This window comes from Elephas maximus, chromosome 2 (genome assembly GCF_024166365.1).
Source record: "Elephas maximus indicus isolate mEleMax1 chromosome 2, mEleMax1 primary haplotype, whole genome shotgun sequence".
Lineage (NCBI taxonomy): Eukaryota > Metazoa > Chordata > Mammalia > Proboscidea > Elephantidae > Elephas > Elephas maximus.
This window is the reverse complement of record NC_064820.1, coordinates 87,252,132-87,273,486: the sequence shown is the minus strand read 5'-3', so window position 1 is coordinate 87,273,486 and position 21,355 is coordinate 87,252,132. Positions and strand designations below refer to the sequence as shown.

Genomic DNA, 21,355 nt, shown 5'->3' with positions numbered 1-21,355 from the left:
CTGACGAGGCTTTAAAAGAAAATGATGAACATGTGATTGGACAGTGGAGTAAAGGCCATGTTTTTATGCAGTGGCAACGGACTTGTCTGAATTATGTTCAAATGTCTGGTAGAAGGCAGAACTTGTAAGTGACGAACTTGGATATCTGGCTGAGATTTCTAAGCAAGATCTTAAAGAGGCCATGTGGTTTCTCCTTGCTGCTTATAGTAAAATGTGAGAGGAAAGAGATGGACTTAAAAATGAACTGTGCAAAATGAAAACAAAAGTTAAATATTTGGAAAATTTCATTGTAGAAACTAAGGACAGGTGTCCTAGAACTTTCACCAAGAATGTGGCTACACAATCTTTTGTCAAAGAAATTAAGCCTGTGACTGATGGATCTAATCACCTACCACAGCAGAAAACCCATCAGCTTAGACTGAAGGGGACAAAGAAAGAGCAAAGAAAGCCGTCTGCTTCTTGGAATTCTACAGGCAGGAAACAGACCAAAGAAGCTACTATACCTGTTGCCTTCCAAGAAAAGAAAAGGACCATCCTGCAAAAGACATCTTTTAAGTGTTCAAAAGTAAACATGTCACTTTGAGGACTAAGGTTTGCCTGACCCAAGCCATGGTATTTTCAATTGCCTCATATGCATGCAAAAGCTGGACAATGCATAAGAAAGACTGAACAAGAATTGATGCCTTTGAATTATGATGTTGGTGATGAATATTGACTATACCATGGACTGCCAGAAAAACAAACAAATCTGTCTTGGAAGAAGTACAGCCAGAATGGTCTTCGGAAACAAGGATGGTGAGACTTCATCTCACATACTTTGGCCACGTTATCAGGAGTGACCAGTCCCTGGAGAAGGTCATCATGCTCAGTAAAGTGGAGGGTCAGGAAAAAAGAGGAAGACTCTCAATGAGATGGATTGACACAGTGGCTGCAACAATGGGTTCAAGCATCACAACTATTGTGGGGAGGGCACAAGATAGGGCAGTGTTTCGTTCTGCTGTACATAGGGTCACTGCAAGTCAGAACCAACTCGACAGCGACTAACAGCATCATCCCTGGAGCAGCTCGACATAAGCAGAACTGTTAGAAGGAGCATGGGAAGCAGGGCCTTCTCAGTTTCAAAGGGTGTGGCCACAGCATCCTAGGTTTCAAAGAGTTGGATCTTCCTTGGTTCTGGAATGTGGAGCTGCCATTATGGTGTGGCAGGGAGTTCACGTGGCCACCCAGAGCTAAGGGGGTGGGGCTGCCATGTCCAAGGAGCAGAAGAATGGGGACTGCTGAGGCCAAGGGAGTGGGTCACTGCTCAGTAGACTAGGAGAAGAAGGCTGTCCAAAGCCAAAGGAGCAGAGTTGCTGTACAAGTGGGCCCAGAAGGCATAACTAAAGCCCAGGGCTGAATCCAGAGGTCATGGCCAACACGTAGAGTCTTGAAGGCAGGGTCATTGCCCAGATGGTCTCAGAGAAGAGAGGATTATTTCCAAGCCTTGAGAGCTAATGTAAATTATTCTACTGGGTTTTGGGCTTGTTTGGTGTACATTATCCCTTCTTTCCCTCTAATTTCTCCCCATTTGTAGTGGAAATTTCTACCTTGTACTTGTTCCACCATTGAACTTTGGGAACAGACAACTTGTAGTCTAGATATCACAGGTTCACAAATAAAGAATTCTGCTCCAGGATGGAATATGCCTGAAGTCTCACCTATATTTGAATTAGATGACTCAGAAGATGAGATTTGGGACTTGGAGTTGATTTAAGACTTCTAGGATGATGTGATGGGATGAATGTGTTTTTGCATGTGGCAAGGACATGATTTTTTTGGGTGCCAAAGGGTGGAATGTTATGGATTGAATTTTGTCCCCCAAAAATATGTGTTGTAAATCCTAACATCTATGCCTGTGGTTATAATCCCACTTGGGAATTGATTGTCTTTGTTATGCTAACGAGAAAGGATTAATGTAGGATATATCTTGAGTCAATCTCTTTTGAGATATGAAAGAGATTAAACAAGCCAGCTAGCAGAGGTGTGAGAAGAGCGATGCCAAGCCACATGAAGACTGTCCAGGAACAGAAGTTCAAAGAGACAAGGACCTTCCTCCAGAGCCAACAGAGACAGAAAGCCTTCCCCTAGAGCTGGCACCTGAATTTGGTCTTCTAGCCTCCTTAACTGTGAGAAAACAAATTTCTGTCTGATAAAGCCACTGCTTGTGGCACTTCTGTTATAGCAATGCTAGATAACTAGGAGAGGTTTTTCCTACCTTTTGGTCATTGTGAACAGAGTTGCAATGAACACTGGTGTATACGTTTCTGTTTGTGTTCCTGCTTGCAAATCTTTTGAGTATATACAATTCAATGCCATTTTTAAAAATAGCCCCTTTTCTTAGTTTCTGTCTTAGTTTATATTCAGTTATGTTTTAAAGAAAGTAAATAATCACTGAGCAATTATTTTTCTGTGCTGGAAATTAATGTTTCATGCACAGTCTTGATTATCTAAGAAAAAAATGAAGTGCAATAATATTAAAAGCATCAGTCTAGTCAGAAGAAGTCATACAGAAAATATAGTCAATATATTTGGATCTGCTCATGGTTACTTTCAAAGAATTTATGAAAATATTTACTCCATTCTTAACTTTTAGGCACTAAGAATTCTGCTTAAATCAGCTACGAGAAAGTCAAAATAGTATTTATAATCAATTATACATAGCTTAGAAATTATTTCTGCTTAAGAAATCTTCATGCGAACGGCTGAAATCACAGATGGGTTGGTGAGTGCTGCCACTGTTATCGTAAGTACCTTCTGAAAAGGCCATACAGGCAATGGCAGCCAGGCACCGAAGAGTACGCAGAAGCAGGACAGAGCAGAAAAGGATATTCCCAGGCTCACCCTGACTATGTCATTCAGTACATGGCAGCCTCAATAATGCAAGCTTCCGCTGTGTGAGCAGGGCTGTCAAATCATTCGATTTGTTTTTGGAATTTCGGCTCATGAATATGTCCTCTAATGCTCAGAGGGCATCCTCACTGAAACATACAATTGCAGCAAAAGATACCTTGTATTTCATTACCCCCAAAAGATTTAACAGCAATTCTTCATCACACAGTGATTCATTTCACTTTACATTATCGAATGCTCTATTCCAAATGATACAACAAGGTTTCAGAGCTGCAAATTAACTGGCAGTTAGACAATATCCAAAAAGACATTTGAAGTATGGAGGAAAAACATAAATTTATGTTATTTAACATAATATAAACCCAGTGATGAATGAACACAGGAAACATATGATGTAGTCTGTTGCAAAAATGAAAACAGTAGAACACAATAAAATTTATGCTTTGTACATGCCTTATGGTAATTCATTCATCCTATTAGCCAATACCAGTGCCATATCTGTAGAGAAGATGCCAAGGAAAGCCAGGATCCAGCCATTTGGATGCCATTATATCCAAGTGTGTGGTGACATCAAACACCGACTTTATTAGGTGTTGACCATAAATAACTCAGTGCTTTCTAGATGCTACAATGCAGCTTAAGCTGATCACAAAATCAACTCACGTATGTCACATTTATTTCAAAATGCCTATAACATAAATAAATACTAGACATTTTGAAATAAAATACATTTAAATATTTATAACTTTATATTCTAGATGTTTTTCTCCTAGAATATAACAAAATATGATTTCTATGATGATTCAACATAATCTCACATATAGCTTCAATAGTATAATTCTGTCTCCCCTTCAGACAGAAGACACAGAAAAGAATACGTTCTCAGACTCTTATTTAATACTTAATTAAAAAAAAAGATGATAAAAAAAACTGTTTATGTTAAATTGTTGTAACTCTCTGCTCTACTGCCTTCAGTTAATCCCAATCTAGTACCCCTAACCAGTACAGAATTCAGTCAATTAACATTACTAACTAGGTTTAAGGAAGCCCTGGTGGCGTAGTGGTTAAGAGCTAGACTGCTAACCATAAAGGTAGGCAGTTTGAATCTACCTGCCACTCCTTGGAAACCCTATGGGGCAGGTGTACTCATCCTATAGGATTGCTATGAGTCAGAACCAACTTCAGGGCAAAGAGCAGTAGGAGAGTAGTAGTAATAATTAGGCTGGCTGCAAAGCCAAATGTTAAGTCAGTTGTTTCAATAATGTACAGAAAAACGAATGAGCTGTATTTTTTTTCAAACTGGTACTTTGGAATTGCACAAAGTTAGATTCAAAACTGATGAAAAGCATTTTGGCATTATCTAGACACTGACAGTTAATTCTGGAGAAAACAAATGAGAAATGTTTGAAACAGAGGAAACTACTTCACCCCGCAGACAAAGCAGGTTCTCTCAAAACAATTATGCAAAGTGGAATTGTAAATTATTACAATTACTTTGGATGATTATTTGGCAGAATCTACTAAACTTAGACATATGCATACCTTAAAAATCAATCAGTTGCCGTTAAGTCAATTCCAACTCTTGGTGACCTCATATGTGTCAGAGTAGAACTGTGCTCAAAATGGCTGTTTTTTTTTTCTGAAGTAGATCACTAAGACTTTCTTCCAAGGTTCTTCTGAGTAGACTCTAACCACACTACACCCATTGCTGCAGGGTCAATTCTGACTCATAGCAAACCTATAGGACAGAGTAAAACTCCCCCATAGGGTTTCCAAGGAGCAGCTAGTGGATTCAAACTGCCGATCTTTTGGTTAGCAGCCAAGCTCTTAATCACTGTGCCACCAGGGCTCCAAGTGGACCCTTTGACTCAGCAATTCTTACGAGCCATCAAGTCAATTTTCTACTCATAGGAACTCCACATAACAGAGTAGAACTGCCCCATAGGATTTTCTACGCTGTAATCTTTATAGGAGCAGATCACCAGGTCTCTCTCCCCCGGAGTTGCTCAGTGGGTTCGAACTGCCAACCTTCAGGTTAGCAGCCAATCACATAATCATTGTGCCACAAGGGCTCCTTAATACCAGGTATAACTCAACAGAAATATGCTCACCAAAAGAGATGTATAAGAATGTGCATCAGAGCATTCTTCATAATAGTCCCAAATTAGAAAGAACCCAAATGTGCACCATACTGTAGAATGGATAAACATAATGTGGCATATTTACATGATTGAATTGTATACAGCAAGTAGAATGAACAACTTGAAGAAATTTCACAAACATAATATTGAACAAAATAAGATAAAAGAATATGAGTATACGATGTATTTACATAAAACCAAAAGAAACCCATTGTTGTCCAATCGATTCCCACTCATAGTGACCCTATAAGACAGAGGAGAACTGCCCCACAGAGTTTCCAGGGAACATCTGATGGATTCAAACTGCCTACCTTTTGGTTAGCAAACATAGCTCTTAACCACTACACCACCAGGGTTTCCATATTTTACAAAAAGCCAAGAAAAAAGAGGCAAAATAAATCTAAGTGTTAGAAGTCAGACTAGTAGTGATCCTTGGGTACTTGGGTAGTGATTTAAGGTGTCCAGAGGGGGTCCTAGAGTTCTGGAAATGTTTTGTTTTTTGGTCTGGGTGTGAGATACATGAGGGTGATCACTTTGTGAACATTCATCAAACTTAAAACAACAATGACAACAACAACAGCGAAAAACCTGTAGGCAGAAGCAATGGGAGAGCCAGGGCTCCCCCCCACCCCAGCATACATATGCACACTGAAACTTAGCATGGATTTCTAAATGAAAAAAAATCCTTTTGGGGGCAGGGAAGAAAGTGGGAAGCAGGATGAGGGCCAAAGCTGAAACTATTACCAAGTCACAGATATGTGGTAGAAAAATAGAAGAGCAAAAGAGGAAGGCAGTTTTATATGAGAAGGAATCCTAATTACAGATCTTCAGAATGGAGCAGCAGTATTTAAAGGGCTTGAACTACAGACTCAATGAGGTTCATGTTATATTAGGACCTCATTTCAGAACCTAAAGGAAATCAACAATTGTGTTTTTTATATACCACCACACGTCTGTCAGTTTGTCTTACTATGGTAGTTTTCATGTTGCTGTGATGCTGGAAGCTTTGCCACCAGTATTTCAAACACCAGCAAGGTCCCCAAATGGTGGACAGGTTTTATCAGAGCTTCCAGACTAAGACAGACTAGGAAGAAGGACTGGTGATCTCCTTCTGAAAAAACTGAGCAGTGAAAACCTTATGAATAGTAGTGGAACACTGTCTGATATACAGCCAGAAGATGGCCCCTCAGATTGGAAGTCACTCAAAATACGAATAAGAAAGAGCTGCCTCCTCAAAGTAGAATCGACCTTAATGATGTGAATGAAGTAAAGCTTTCAGGATCTTCATTTGCTGATGTGGCATGACTGAAAATGAGAAGAAGCAGCTGCAAACATCCACTAATAATGGGAACATAGAATGTACGAAGTATGAATCTAGGAAAACTGGAAGTCATCACAGATGAAATGGAATGGATAAAAGTCAATAACCTGGGCATTAGTTAGCTGAAATGGACTGGTATGGGTCATTTTGAATCAATGATATGGCCCATTTTGCCAGGAATGACAAATTGAAGATGAATGGCATCACGTTCATCGTCAAAAAGAACATTTCATAATCTATCATGACATATAAAGCTGTCAGTGATAGGATAATATCCATACACCTACAAGGAAGATCAGTTAATATGACTATTATTCAAATTTACACACCAAACAAAAATGCCAAAGATGAGGAAATCAAAGATTTTTACCAACTTCTGGAGTCTGAAATTGATCAAACAGGCAATCACGAGGCATTGATAATTACTGGTGACTGGAATGTGAACGTCAGAAACAAAGAAAGATCAGTAGCTGGAAAATGTGACCTTGGTGAAAGAAACGGTGCCGGAGATCACGTAATAGAATTTTGCAAGACCAATGACTTCTTCATTGCAAATACCTTTTTCACCAACATAAATGGCAACTATAGACATGGACCTCACCAGATGCAACACATAGGAATCAAATCAACTACATCTGTGGAAACTGATGATGGAAAAGCTCCGTATCATCAGTCAGAACAAGGCCAGGGACCAAATGCAGAACAGACTATCTACTGCTCACATGCAAGTTCGAATGAAGCTGAAGAAAATTAGAACAAGTACACAAGAACCAAAATACGCCCTTGAGTATATTCCACTTAAATTTGGAAACCATCTCAAGAACAGATTTGACGTATTGAACACTAATGACTGAAGTCCAGACAAGTTGTGGAATGACATCAAGGACATCATACATGAAGAAAACAAGAGGTCATTACGAAGACAGGAAAAAAAAGAAAAGAACAAAATCAATGTCAGAAGAGACTCTGAAACTTGCTTTTGAACGTGGAGTAGCTAAAGAGAAAGGAAGAAATGATGAAGTACAAGAGCTGAACAGAAAATTCCAAAGCGCGGCTCGAGAAGACAAAGTATTATAAAGAAATGTGCAAAGACCTGGAGATAGAAACCAAAAGGGAAGACCACGCTTGGCATTTCTCAAGCTAAAATAACTGAAGAAAAAATTAAAGCCTCAAGGTGCAATGTTGAATGATGCTATGGGCAAAATACTGAATGACACAGGAAGCATCAAAAGAAGATGGAAGAAAAACAGAGTCATAGTACCAAAAAGAATTGGTCGACATTTGACCATTTCAGGAGGTAGCATATGATCAAGAACTGATGATATTAAAGGAAAAGGTCTAAATTGCACTGAAGGCACTGACGAAAAACAAGGCTCCCTGAATTGACAGAATACCAATTGAGATGTTTCTCAAACAGATACAGCACTGCAGATGCTCACTCATGTATGCCAAGAAATTTGGAAGCCAGCTACCTGGCCTACTGCCTGGAAGAGATCCCTATTTGTGCCCATTCCATAGAAAGGTGACCCAACAGAATGCGAAAACTACTGAACAGTAACATTAGCATCACATGCAAATAAAATTACGCTGAAGATAATTCAAAACTGGTTGCAGCAGTGCATCAAAAGAGAACTGCGAGAAATTCAAGCTGGATTCAGAGAAGGACATGGAACAAGGGATTTAATTCAGAAGAGGACATGGAACAAGGGATTTAATTGCTAATGTTAGATGATTCTTGGCTGAAAGCAGAGAATACAAGAAAGATGCTTACCTGTGTTTACTGTGTAAAGGCATTCAACTGTGTGGATCATAACAAATTATGGATAGCATTGAAAAGAATGGAAATTCCAGAACACTTAATAGCGCTCATCAAGAACTTGTACATAGACCAAGAGGCAGTTGTTCAAACAGAACAAGGGGATATGGCTTAAAATCAGGAAATGTATGCATCAGGGTCATATCCTTTCACCATACTTATTCAATCTGTATGCTGGGCAAATAATCCCAGAAGCTGGACTATATGAGAATGTGGCACCAGGATTGGTGGAAGGCTAATTAACAAGCTGCAACATGCAGATGACACAACCTTGTTGCTGAAAGTGAAGAGGATGTGAAGCACTTACTGATGAAGATCAAAGGTCACAGCCTTCAATATGGATTATCCCTCAACATAAAGAAAAAAATCCTCATAATTGGACCAATAAGCAACATCATGATAAATGGAGAAAATATTGAAGTTGTCAGGGATTACATTTTACTTGGACCAACAATCAATGCCTATGGAAGCAGCAGTCAAGAAATTAAAGGACATATTGCATTGGGCAAATCTGCTGCAAAACCTCTTTAAGGTGTTCAAAAGCAAAGATATCACCTAGAGGACCAAGGTGGGCCTGCCCCAAGCCATGGTATTTTAAAATCACCTCATATGCATGCGAAAGCTGGACAATGAGTAAGGAAGACTGAAAAAGAATTTATGTCTTTGAATTATAGTGCGGCAAAGAATACTGCCAGAAGAATGAACAAGTATGTCTTGGAAGAAGGACATCTAGAGAGCTCCTTGGAAGTGAGGATGGAGTGACTTCGTTTCACATACTTTGGACATGTTATCTGGAGGGATATGTTACCAGTTCCTGGAGAAAGACATCATGCTTGGTAAAGCAGAGGTCTGGAAAAAGGAGGAAGACCCTCAGTGAAATGGACTGACACAGTGGCTACAATAATGGGCTCAAACATAGCAATGATTGTGAGGATGGTACAGGACTGGGCAATGATTCGTTCTGTTGTACACAGGGTTGCTATGAGTTGGAACAAACTTCACAATACCTAACAATAACATATACCAGATACTCTGCTAAGAGCTTTAAAAAGAAATTACATTTTACTAACCAAGAATACAGAAAGAGCTCAAAACATGTTTATTGAACTTAATTGCCATAATCCTTACATAATAGGTATTATTATCCTTGTATTACAGATAAAGAATCTCAGGTCCACATGAGTTATTTGTTCAAAGTTTTAGAAACAGAAAGTGGTGGAATAAAGTTGCCCTTTTTCTTTGGAAGGAGTTGAGAAGATGAAAAAGACAAAGGAACCAAAACAGCAGTCAATCCCTTCATTTTTAGTTAACTCCCCCCCGGCCCCTCCACACACTCCAAAATAATGATCTCCAGAAACCATGGCTCAATTTAGTTCAACACAGTGCGTATTATATTAAGTAAGAATTTCATTTGAGAGTCAAGTAATTATTCCTCAAGCCAAAAGTGTTCAAATTGGGTGAGAAATAAGACCTTGATTCTAAGGAAGAAGAGGACTAAACAGCTAGGATACAAGATTTGTGCCCACAAAGCACAGCTGAGCTGTGCACGGTCTAATATGCATTAGGTAAGGGCATCAGCTACACATTGGTGGGAAGATGGTCCTTTCAAGCCCTCCCCACAACCCTGTCCTTTATGCCTACTACCATTAAGAACTCTAAGTTGAAGCAAAAATGCTCTCCAGAATTGTTCTCTCTGAATAACTAAACCGAAGATATATAAACAATGAAACTATTCCTTGAGTAGACGTGTATAGGATAAATTATGTGAGGCTTATATTCTTATGTATGAAAAATTCATTCACTTAAGCCTTTATAAGAGCACAATTTAACAGTATATGGCGTTTGTCATTGAATTCTTATTGATTCTTGGGTTGCCTATTTGGAGTCTTAACAGAATGATATGCCACCAGATCCTGCGCCATCTTCATGATCCTTGGTATGTTTGAGTCCATCGTTGTGGCTATTGTGTCATTGTGTCTCAGTAATGGTATCTCTTGATTTCCTTGGCCCTCTACTTCACCAACAGTGATGTCCTTTTCTAGTGATTGGTCTTTCCTGATAATCTATCCAAAATAAACTAGTCAAAGTCTCACCTTCCTAGCTTCCAAGGATCACTCTTATTGTACATATTTCACTCTGTTGTACATAAGGTTTCCATGAATTGAAGCTGACTCCACAGTAGCTAATAACAACATTTGAAATCTTGAAAACAAAGTTTCTTTTTTATATGACTTTTTTCTAATGTGGCAAGCAATAAATTTTCTCCTTCTGTTTTTAATGCAGTAGGCATCCACTATTGTGTTTATTAAGTTCTTAATATTATCTGTATCAGCAAGAATGAGCACAAGTCTAGAAATACTTGCATTTGTTCAGTCTACTTACTGATGCATGGTGAAGGACAGGGTGTTATAGTTTAAAATTACCCATAAATAATAATTCTAATATGTCTAGATATCTTAATTATAGAATTATAACAAATCCAAAATATACACCAAAACATTTTTAACATTTTCTGAAGAAACCCATGTCAAAAATCATGGGAAAAGACAAATCTACCACAAAATAAGACTGAGGTTAAACATTTCATGTAACACAAATCTTAAAATGTACCTGTCTTGTAGCTATATTGAGTGAAATTTGAGTCAATCAATTGATCAATACTGTGGTGAATTATTGAATAATAAATGTCACAAGGCACAGAACTGCATGTATTAGAAAGAACGCTCAATGTGCAAGTCAGTACGTGCCCACAGAATCACATTTCACTGGTGCCTTCTGTTAGAAAACATATGCTGGCTTCTGAATAACATGAAAAGACTTGTGGACTAGGTATTCGCTTTAGGGAACACCTGTCATTATTGATAAGTAGTAAAGAGAAATCTAATTTTGTCTAAACCTATCATAAGAAAAGTTAATCAAACTAAAACTCAGCATGGCCTCCACACATGTTTAATGAAATAGAATCTTAGTACATACTATTGGAAGAAATTGCACAAATCAGGTCTCCCCCTAAAACTTCCTTGATGGACAATTTTCTACTTGCTTCCAAATGTTCAATGACAGTGATGTCAGTACCTCTAACAAAGTCTACAATTTCGGGCAGATGTAGCTATTAAGAAATTATTTCCTATTTATTTGAGAAAATTTACCTCTTTTTAACTTCTAACCACTGGCTCAATTCTGCCTTCTGAAGTTAGGCATGTGACATGAAACTATTTGTCTCTTGACATCCATTCTCTCCTTAATAATAGAATCCTTGGCAATATACTCTTACTATAATATATAATGTTACATATTATAACAAAATAATATAGCTAGAAAACTACATTTACAGGCTCCATAGCAACTAGATACGGCCATGAAACTTTTTTTGGCCAAAAAGATGTAATGGAAGTGTTTGTGGAAATTCTGAGAAGACCTGTTAAAAGGATGTGTGCCTCCACTCACCACCCCTTCTGCTTGCTCTGTGGAATGTGGTTGTGATGGCAGGAGCACCAGCAACCTATAGCGAGGTAATCTCGAGGATGGAGATGAGCATACACTGAGGATTATCAGAGCAGAAAGCTACAATGAGTCGGGGCCCTCAATGACTTCACGGAGCTGCTTCGCCAGCCCTGGACTGTCCACCTTCAAACTTCTTTTACATAAGAGAATAACTCTTATGGGGTTACTCTTGTTACCTATGACTGAACTTGAGTTCTACCTTATATGCTGAGTCTACAGATAAATCTTTAATTTTTGATGAGTAACATTACATTTGCTCTACATCCTCTCTACTTTAAACTGAACATTTTCAGCTTCTTTGTCATCTGAATCATCCTCTTCTGTACAGGGTCAAGCATTCCAGAGTTCTTAGAAGTTTCAGAATAGAACTCATCACAGTAGAACAGATCACAATGTGATCTGACCAATACAGAGAATAAGGGAATTATTAACTGCTTTTATTCTGTCCATTCCAAGACAGCCTTATTCATTAGTTTCTGGAGCAGTCCTTAGGACTAAAGATGCAAATTGTGCTATCGACACCAAAAAACAAAACAAAAAACTTTTGTTTTGTTTTCACTAGAAGTACTGTTAAACCAGGCTTTACTTACCCCATATACGTTTAGTTTTTTGTTTCTTTTTTCTCTTTAACCTAAGTATAGAACTTCATATTTCTATTGCATTTCTTCTTATTATAGTCTTTTTCACACTTCACACAATGGAAATAAATACTGAATCACAATTATGGTATCCAACCTAACCAGTTCTCCTTTCTAGTATGTATCTTCTGCTTATTTGTTTAACAAGTGTTCTTTATCCCCACCAAATCCTTGGTAAGGATGATGACATGATTAGGGCAAAAAACAGAATCTTTTCCTGACTCACAGAGGACCTCCCTCCCAATGGGCAGGAAACACATAATCAAGCTGTGGGGATACTGGCTCAACCAGCTCTGAAATCCCAAAGATCTTTTACTTCTTCCAAGGACTCAGGCCCAAGTGCATGGCCACAGAAGGCCCACCAGGCTGGAGCTCTGGAAGCCCCCACCACTAGCACCACCTAGTTCAGAGACTGGCAGTATTAGAGATAGACATGCTGTGAAGGTGGGTAAGTGTGCAACGCAAAGGTGGTGGGGGAGTGAAGGCGGTCAAAGCAGTAGTACTCATTTATGTATAAAATACCCAGAAAAAAGGAATCATTGTCTCTTTAAAAAGAAAAAAAAACTATTAGTACAGAGTTAAGTGCAGGGTGGGGGCTTCACTAGTGATGGATGGACAAAAAAGGCAGTGTAAATTCCATAACTACCGCATTTGCATAGACATTGATTGCAGTGGGCTTCAAAAGACTCTGATTATGCCACTTTTCAGATTTGAAATGAGTGTCTTTTACCTTAGTCCTTCAGAAAAACCAAGACAGCAAATGCTGGAGGACTTAAATATGCACATGTGAAAATACATGTACGATTAAGGACAACTTATTAAGTGTAACAATGTGCTAAATTAGTACATGTAGTATAAGGATGGCTTATGCAGATGGGATTATCTTGTTTATGATTATCATTATTGACTTTAAAAGAGCTATATAAGTATTTTCTGAACAAGAGGCATAGTCTAGCATACACAGTGCAAAAATCTGGATTTTGCATTTCATTGTCACTATTAATTTTATGTCAGTTCAGTCTCTATAACTAAGGGTTCTCTGCATCTATAAATATCATTTCATTTAGAGAAATTAATATAAAGAAATTATATTTAAATATATGCTTATTAATGTACTCATTTCTGATTAAAATATATACAAAGTAAATTTAATACATTATAAATTAATAATTATACCAATATCCCTTTCATAAACTGCATCTTAACTGAAATCACTCAATACTTTAAAAAAATCAATGATTTAAAATTAATCATTAAATATTTGTATCAATCTGTTATCTAATCAATGTACGTTTTGAATTCATCAAATTACCATGAAATAGAGGACAAATTGCACACATTCTTTTCTTTTTGAAGTTAAAGTTTTTTTCCAACTACATAATGTATTCAAGTTTGGCTGACAAGTATTCAGATTTTCTAAAGTTCCCCCCCACCACCATGAGTAATCTGAGAAAATACAGGTATAGGTGAGCCTGGAGATTGAATCATTCTGATAGCTTTTTCTTTTCCTTTTGGTGAAGGAAAGAAAAATCTAGTTTTTGGTTCATGGTTCACGTCAGTTCAAGTCCCTACTTAAATCTAAATTAAATTAAATTCAAGATGTACTGCTGTTTTATTGTTCTTATAAAGTTCATTTTTCTATTTTACTTCAATGCTGTCAACAAGTCTGTGTGTTGTGGGTGAGCTGGACAAAGGACCATGCAATTTAGTTAGGCTGACTTGTCAGGGACCATCTGAAGGAAAACTATCCATTCAGTACTTGTGAACTCATACTGTTCTTACAGCTGACTAGGCCTGTTGCTATAAATCTCATTCCATTCTGAATGACCTGAAAAATTTCTATTGGTCCCATTACCTAACAGCTTTGTCTTTAGGTCAAATCATGTACGGAAGTACAGAAGTAATAACCCTCTGTTTGCACAGTATTAGTTAAAACTAACATCAGCAAATAAAAGCTAAAAAATAAAATAAAGTAAGCTCACTCTTACAATATATTCTCTTTATATGTTAGAATGCTGCCACTGCCCACTGCCGTCAAGTCGAATCCGACTCATAGTGACCCCATAGGGAATACTACACACTAAATTCAACACTAATACTAAATTCAAGCTGGATTTACAAGAGGACCTGGAACCAGGATATCATTGCTGATGTCAGATGGATCCTGGCTAAAAGCAGAGAACACGAGAAAGATGTTTATCTGTGTTTCATTGACTATGCAAAGGCATTAGACTGTGAGGACCATAACAAATCATGGATAACATAGAGAAGAATGGGGATTCCAGAACACTTAATTGTGCTCATGAGGAACCCATACATAGACCAAGAGGCAGTCATTTGAACAGAACAAGGGGATACTGAGTGGTTTAAAGTCAGGAAAGGTGTGTGTCAGGGTTGTATCCTTTCACCATACTTATTCAGTCTGTATGTTGAGCAAATAATCCTAGAGGCTTGACTATATGAAGAAGAACATGGCATTAGGATTGGAGGAAGACTGATTAACAACCTGTGTTATACGGATGATATAAACTTGCCTGCTGAAAGTGAGGAAGACCTGAAACACTTATTAAAGATCAAAGATTACAGTATAGATTACACCTCAACATAAAGGAAACAAAAATCCTCACAACTGGACCAATAAGTAGCACCATGATAAATGCAGAAAAGACTGAAGTTGTCAAGGATTTCATTTTACTTGAATCCACAATCAACACCCATGGACGCAGCAGTCAAAAAATCAAATGACGAACTGCATTGCGCAAACCTGCTGCAAAAGACCTCTTTAATGTGTTAAAAAGTGCCAAAGTCTATCAAATGGGAAAAGACAGTCTTTTTAACAAATGGTGCTGGCAAAACACAATGTATGTGCAAAGAAATGAAGCAGGACCCATACCTCACACCACATACAAAAACAAATCCAAAATGTATCAAAGACCTAATATAAAGCCAAAAACTATGAAGTTCATTGAAGAAAAAAACAGCATCAACGCTAGAGGCCCTAATACACGGCATTAACAGGATACAAATCACAACCAATAACACACAAACTCTAGAAAATAAGTTAGATAACTGGGATCTTCTAAAAATTAAACACTTCTGCTCATCAAAAGACTTCACCAAAAGAGTAAAAAGACAACCTAACCAGACTGGGAAAAAAATTTTGGCTATTACAAATCAGACAAAGGTCTAATCTCTAAAATCTACAAGAAAATCCAACACCACTAGAACAAAAAAACAAATAATCCAGTTAAAAAATGGGAAAAGGAAATGAACAGACACTTCACCAAAGAAGGCATTCAAGCAGCCAATAGACACATGAGGAAATGTTCGGGATCACTAACCATTAGAGAAATGCAAATCAAAACCACAATGAGATACCATCTCAGCCCAGCATTCCTGGTACAAATCAAAAAACCAGGAAATAACAAATGTTGGAGAGGCAGTAGGGAGATCAGAATTCTAATGTACTGCTGGTGGGGATGCAAAATGATACAACCACTTCGGAAAAGGATATGGCACTTCCTTAGAAAGCTAGAAATAGAAATACCATATGATCCAGCAATCCCACTCCTAGGAATATATCCTAGAGAAATAAGAGTTGTCACACAAATAGACATATGCATACCCATGTTCATTGCAGCGTTGTTCACAATAGCAAAATGATGGAAACAACGTAGATGCCCATCAACAGATGAATGGATAAACAAACTGTGATACATAATACACAATGGAGTATTATGAAACGTTAAAGAACAATGATGAATCTGTGAAGCAGCTCATAACATGGATGAATCTGGAGGGCATTATGCTGAGTGAAATAAGTCAATCACAAAGGACCAAATACTGTATGAGGCCACTACTGTAAAAATTCACGAAAAGGTTTACACACAAAAAGAAACAATCTTTGATGGTTACGAGGGAGGGAGGGGTTGGGATGGAAAAATGCTTAATAGACAATAGATAAGTGGTAACTTTGGTGAAGGGTAAGACAGTACACAATACTGAGGAAGCTAGCACAACCTGTACAAGGCAAGGTCCTGGAACCTCCATAGACATCCAAACTCCCTGAGGGACCGAACTGCTAGGGGGACCATGGTCTCAGGGAACATCTAGCTCAATTGGCATAGCATAAGTTTATAAAGAAAATGTTCTACACTCTACTTTGGTGAGTAGCATCTGGGGTCTTAAATGCCTGTGAGTGGCCATGGAGGACACTCCACTGGTCTCACCACTCCGGAAGCAAGGAAGAATGAAGAAAATTAAAGATACAAGGGAAAGATTAGTCCAAAAAGCTAATGGACTACATCTACCACGGCTTCCACCAGACTGAGGCCAGTACAACTAGACGGTGAATGGCTACCACCATTGACTACTCTGACATGGATCACAATAGAGGGTCCTGGACAAAGCTGGAGAAAAATGTAGAAGAAAATTCTAACTCAAAAAGAAAGACCAGAATTGCTGGCCTGCCAGAGGCTGGAGAAAATCCTGAGAATATGGCCCCTGGACACCCTTTCAGCTCAGTAATGAAGTCACTCCTGAGGTTTACCCTTCAGCCAAAGACTGGTCAAGCCTATAAAACAAAATGAGACTAAAGGGGCACACCAGCCCAGGGGCAAGGACTAGAAGGCAGGAGGGAACAGGAAAGCTGGTAATAGGGAACCCAAGTTTGAGAAGGGAGAGTGTTGACATGTCATGGGGTTGTTAACCCATGTCATAAAACAATATGTATACTATTTAATAAGAAACGAGTTTTTTTCTGCAAACCTTTGTCTAAAGTACAATAAGAAAAAAAGAAAAGAAAGTGTTAAAAAGCAAAGATGCAACCTTGAAGACTACAGTGTGCCTGATCCAAGCATGGTGTTTTAAATCGCCTCAAATGGATGCGAAAGTTGGACCGTGAATGAGGAAGGCAAAAGGAGAATTGACACCTCTGAATTGTGGTGTTGATGAAGAATATTGAATATACCATGGACTGCCAAAAGAACAAAGAAATCTGTCTCAGAAGTACAGCCAGAATGCTCCTTAGAAGCAAGGATGGCAAGCCTACATCTCACATACTTTGGACATATTATCAGGAGTGATCAGTCCCTGGAGACGGACAGCATGCTTGGTAGAGGATCAGTGAAAAAGGGGAAGACCCTCAATGAGATGGACTGACACAGTGGCTACAACAATGGGCTCAACCGTAACAATGACTGTGAGGATGGCACAAGACCTGGCAGTGTTTCGCTCTGCTGTACATAGGGTCTCCATGAGTTGAAACCAATTTGACAGCACCTAAACAACAACATAACGAATTTTGCTCACTGGCCCGGTGCTAGGATGAGAAGGCGGTGGGGGGGGGGGGGCGGGTGGACAGGAAAGCTGGACAAATGGAAATGAGGAACTCAGGTCAGGAAGGGGAGAGTGTTGATACATCAGGGGGTTGGCAACCAATGTCACAAAACAATATATATATTAATTGTTTAATGAGTATTATCAATTGAACTGTGTCCCTCAAGAATAAATGTCAACTTGGCTAGGCCATGATCCCAGTATTGTGTGATTGTCCACCATTTTGTCATCTGATACAATTTTCCTATGTATTGTAAATCCTACCTCTATAATGTTAACGAGGTGGGATTAGTGGCAGTAATGTTAATGAGGCAGGACTCAATCTACAAGATTAGGTTGTGTTTTAAGTCAATCTTTTTTGAGATATAAAAGAGAGAAGCCAGCAGAGAGACAGGCAGACCTCATACCACCAAGAGACAAGAGCCAGGAGAATAGTGCATCTTTTGGACCCAGGCTCCCTGCGCTGAGAAGCTCCTCAACCGGGGAAGGCTGATGGCAAGGACCTTCCCCCAGAGCTGACAGAGAGAAAAGCCTTCCCCTGGAGCTGGCACCCTGAATTAGGACTTCTAGCCTCCTAGACTGTGAGAGAATAAATTTCTCCTTGTTAAAGCCATTCACCTGTGGTATTTCTGTTATGGCAGCACTAGATAACGAAGACAATGAGAAACTAATTTGTTCTGCAAACTTTTACCTAAAGCAAAATTAAAAAAAAAAAAAGAATAGTGAACTTCGGAAAAGACTTAAATGTTTCACTCTTGTTCTCAAAACTGATTAATTTATCTAAGTTAAAAGTATCTAACTCTTTTACATGGCCTTAACATTGTTGGATGAGACAATCAAAACTGCAGCAGAATCCAGACTAAATGTCACAGTGAAAAATGAGATTTCTTTAGAGTAGCAGCTCATCTTTTTCTATAGCGTAACTTTATTGTTTTTTGGTGTTAAGTCAGTTTTAAGCAGTCTACTCTCTTCCTTCTAGCTTACTATATCTATACTCCAAGTCCCTCCTACTCCCACACCACTGTAAACTGTTTCTTACAGAAGTTACTTTGGCATAATGTAAACAACATTCCAATAGTACAAGATTGCTTTGGTTTTGTGAGAAATATGAACAATAGTTTAAAAAGAAAAAATTCAGCTACAGAAGAAATATGTCCCATTATTTCACCCTACAAGTTTGGCATCTTAGTTCATTAAAAAGAAGTTAATATAATGGAAAATTCATTCAAATGTATTTAAAGATTAAATTAAGAAAATGACTCGTATTTCTAGTGTTAGTTTAGTTTTTAAACAAACCTATCTCGTTGCTACCACCTGAAATTGTTGAACATCGACAAATTCTTTTTGGTACTGTGAATCTGTGTATTCTACCCATCTTTTGATGCTTCCCGCGTCGCTCAGTATTTTGCCTGTAGAATTCTTCAAAATTGCAACTTGAAGCTTGAATTTTTTTTAATTAATTTTTATTAAGCTTCAAGTGAACATTTACCATTCCAATCAGTCTGTCACATGTAGGTTTACATACATCTTACTCCTTTCTCCCACTTGCTCTACCCCGATTGAGTCAGCCCTTTCAGTCTCTCGTTTCGTGCCAATTTTGCCGTCTTCCCTCTCTATCTTCCCATCCCCCCTCCAGTCAAGAGTTGCCAACACACTCTCCAGTGACCACCTGATTTAATTAGCTCACTCTTCATCAGCATCTCTCTCCCCCCCAACTGACCAGTCCTTTTCATGCCTGATGAGTTGTCTTCGGGGATGGTTCCTGTCCTGTGCCATCAGAAGTTCTGGGGAGCATTGCCTCCGAGATTCCTCTGGTTGCAGTCATACCATTCAGTATGGTCTTTTTATGAGAATTTGGGGTCTGTATCCCATTGGTCTCCTGCTCCCTCAGGAGTTGTCTGTTGTGCTTCCTGACAGGGCAGACATCGATTGTGGCCGGGCACCAACTAGTTCTTCTAGTCTCAGGATAATGTAGGTCTCTGGTTCATGTGGCCCTTTCTGTCTCTTGGGTTCTTAGTTGTTGTGTGACCTTGGTGTTCTTCCTTTGCCTTTGCTCCAGGTGGGTTGAGACCAATTGATGTATCTTAGATGGCCGCTTGTTGGCATTTAGGACCCCAGATGCCACATTTCAAAGTGGGATGCAGAATGATTTCATAACAGAATTGTTTTGCCCATTGACTTAGAAGTCCCCTCAAACCATGTTCCCCAGACCCCAGCCCCTGCTCCGCTGACCTCTGAAGCTTTCATTTTATCCCGGAAACCTCTTTGCTTTTAGTCCAGTCCAATTAGACTGACCTTCCTTGTATTGAGTGTTGTCTTTCCCTTCACCCAAAGCAGTTCTTATCTACTGATTGATCAATTAAAAACCCTCTCCCTCCCTCCCTCCCCCCTTTGTAACCACAAAAGTATGTCTTCTTCTCCGTTTTTCTATTTCTCAAGATCTTATAATAGTGGTCTTATACAATATTTGTCCTTTTGCCTCTGACTCATTTCGCTCAGCATAATGCCTTCCAGATTCCTCCATGTTATGAAATGTTTCAGAGATTCGTCACTGTTCTTTATCGATGCATAGTATTCCATTGTGTGAATATACCACAATTTATTTACCCATTCATCCGTTGATGAACACCTTGGTTGCTTCCAACTTTTTGTTATTGTAAACAGAGCTGCAATAAACATGGGTGTGCATATGTCTGTTTGGGTGAAGGCTCTTGTATCTCTAGGGTATATTCCGAGGAGTGGGATTTCTGGGTTGTATGGTAGTTCTATTTCTAACTGTTTAAGATAATGCCAGATGGATTTCCAAAGTGGTTGTACCATTTTACAATCCCACCAGCAGTGTATGAGAGTTCCAATCTCTCCACAGCCTCTCCAAGATTTATTATTTTGTGTTTTTTGGATTAATGCCAGTCTAGTTGGTGTGAGATGGAATCTCATCGTAGTTTTAATTTGCATTTCTCTAATGGCTAATGATTGGGAGCATTTTCTCATGTATCTGTTGGCTGCCTGAATATCTTCTTTAGTGAAATGTGTGTTCATATCCTTTGCCCACTTCTTGATTGGGTTGTTTGTCTTTTTGTGGTTGAGTTTTGACAGAATCATGTAGATTTTAGAGATCAGGCGCTGGTCTGAGATGTCATAGCTGAATATTCTTTCCCAGTCTGTAGGTGGTCTTTTTACTCTTTTGGTGAAGTCTTTAGATGAGCATAGGTGTTTGATTTTTAGGAGCTCCCAGTTATCTGGTTTCTCTTCATCATTTTTGGTAATGTTTTGTATTGTGTTTATGCCCTGTATTAGGACTCCTAGGGTTGTCCCTATTTTTTCTTCCATGATCTTTATCGTTTTAGTCTTTATGTTTAGGTCTTTGATCCACTTGGAGTTAGTTTTTGTGCATGGTGTGAGGTATGGGTCCTGTTTCATTCTTTTGCAAATGGATATCCAGTTATGCCAGCACCATTTGTTAAAAAGACTATTATTTCCCCAATTGACTGACACTGGTCCTTTGTCAAATATCAGCTGCTCATACATGGATGGATTTATATCTGGGTTCTCAATTCTGTTCCATTGGTCTATGTGCCTGTTGTTGTACCAGTTTCAGGCTGTTTTGACTACTGTAGCTGTATAATAGGTTCTGAAATCAGGTAGAGTGAGGCCTCCCACTTTCTTCTTCTTTTTCAGTAATGCTTTGCTTATCCGGGGGTTCTTTCCC

The 21,355-nt window shown here is 38.7% G+C and overlaps 1 protein-coding gene across 11 annotated transcripts in view; it reads right to left on the bottom strand.

The window, feature by feature from the left end:
- The window catches only part of ATG10 (autophagy related 10), a 421,428-nt gene that overhangs the window by 212,806 nt on the left and 187,267 nt on the right, over positions 1–21,355 (bottom strand). The gene's annotated exons all lie outside the window — the stretch shown is intronic.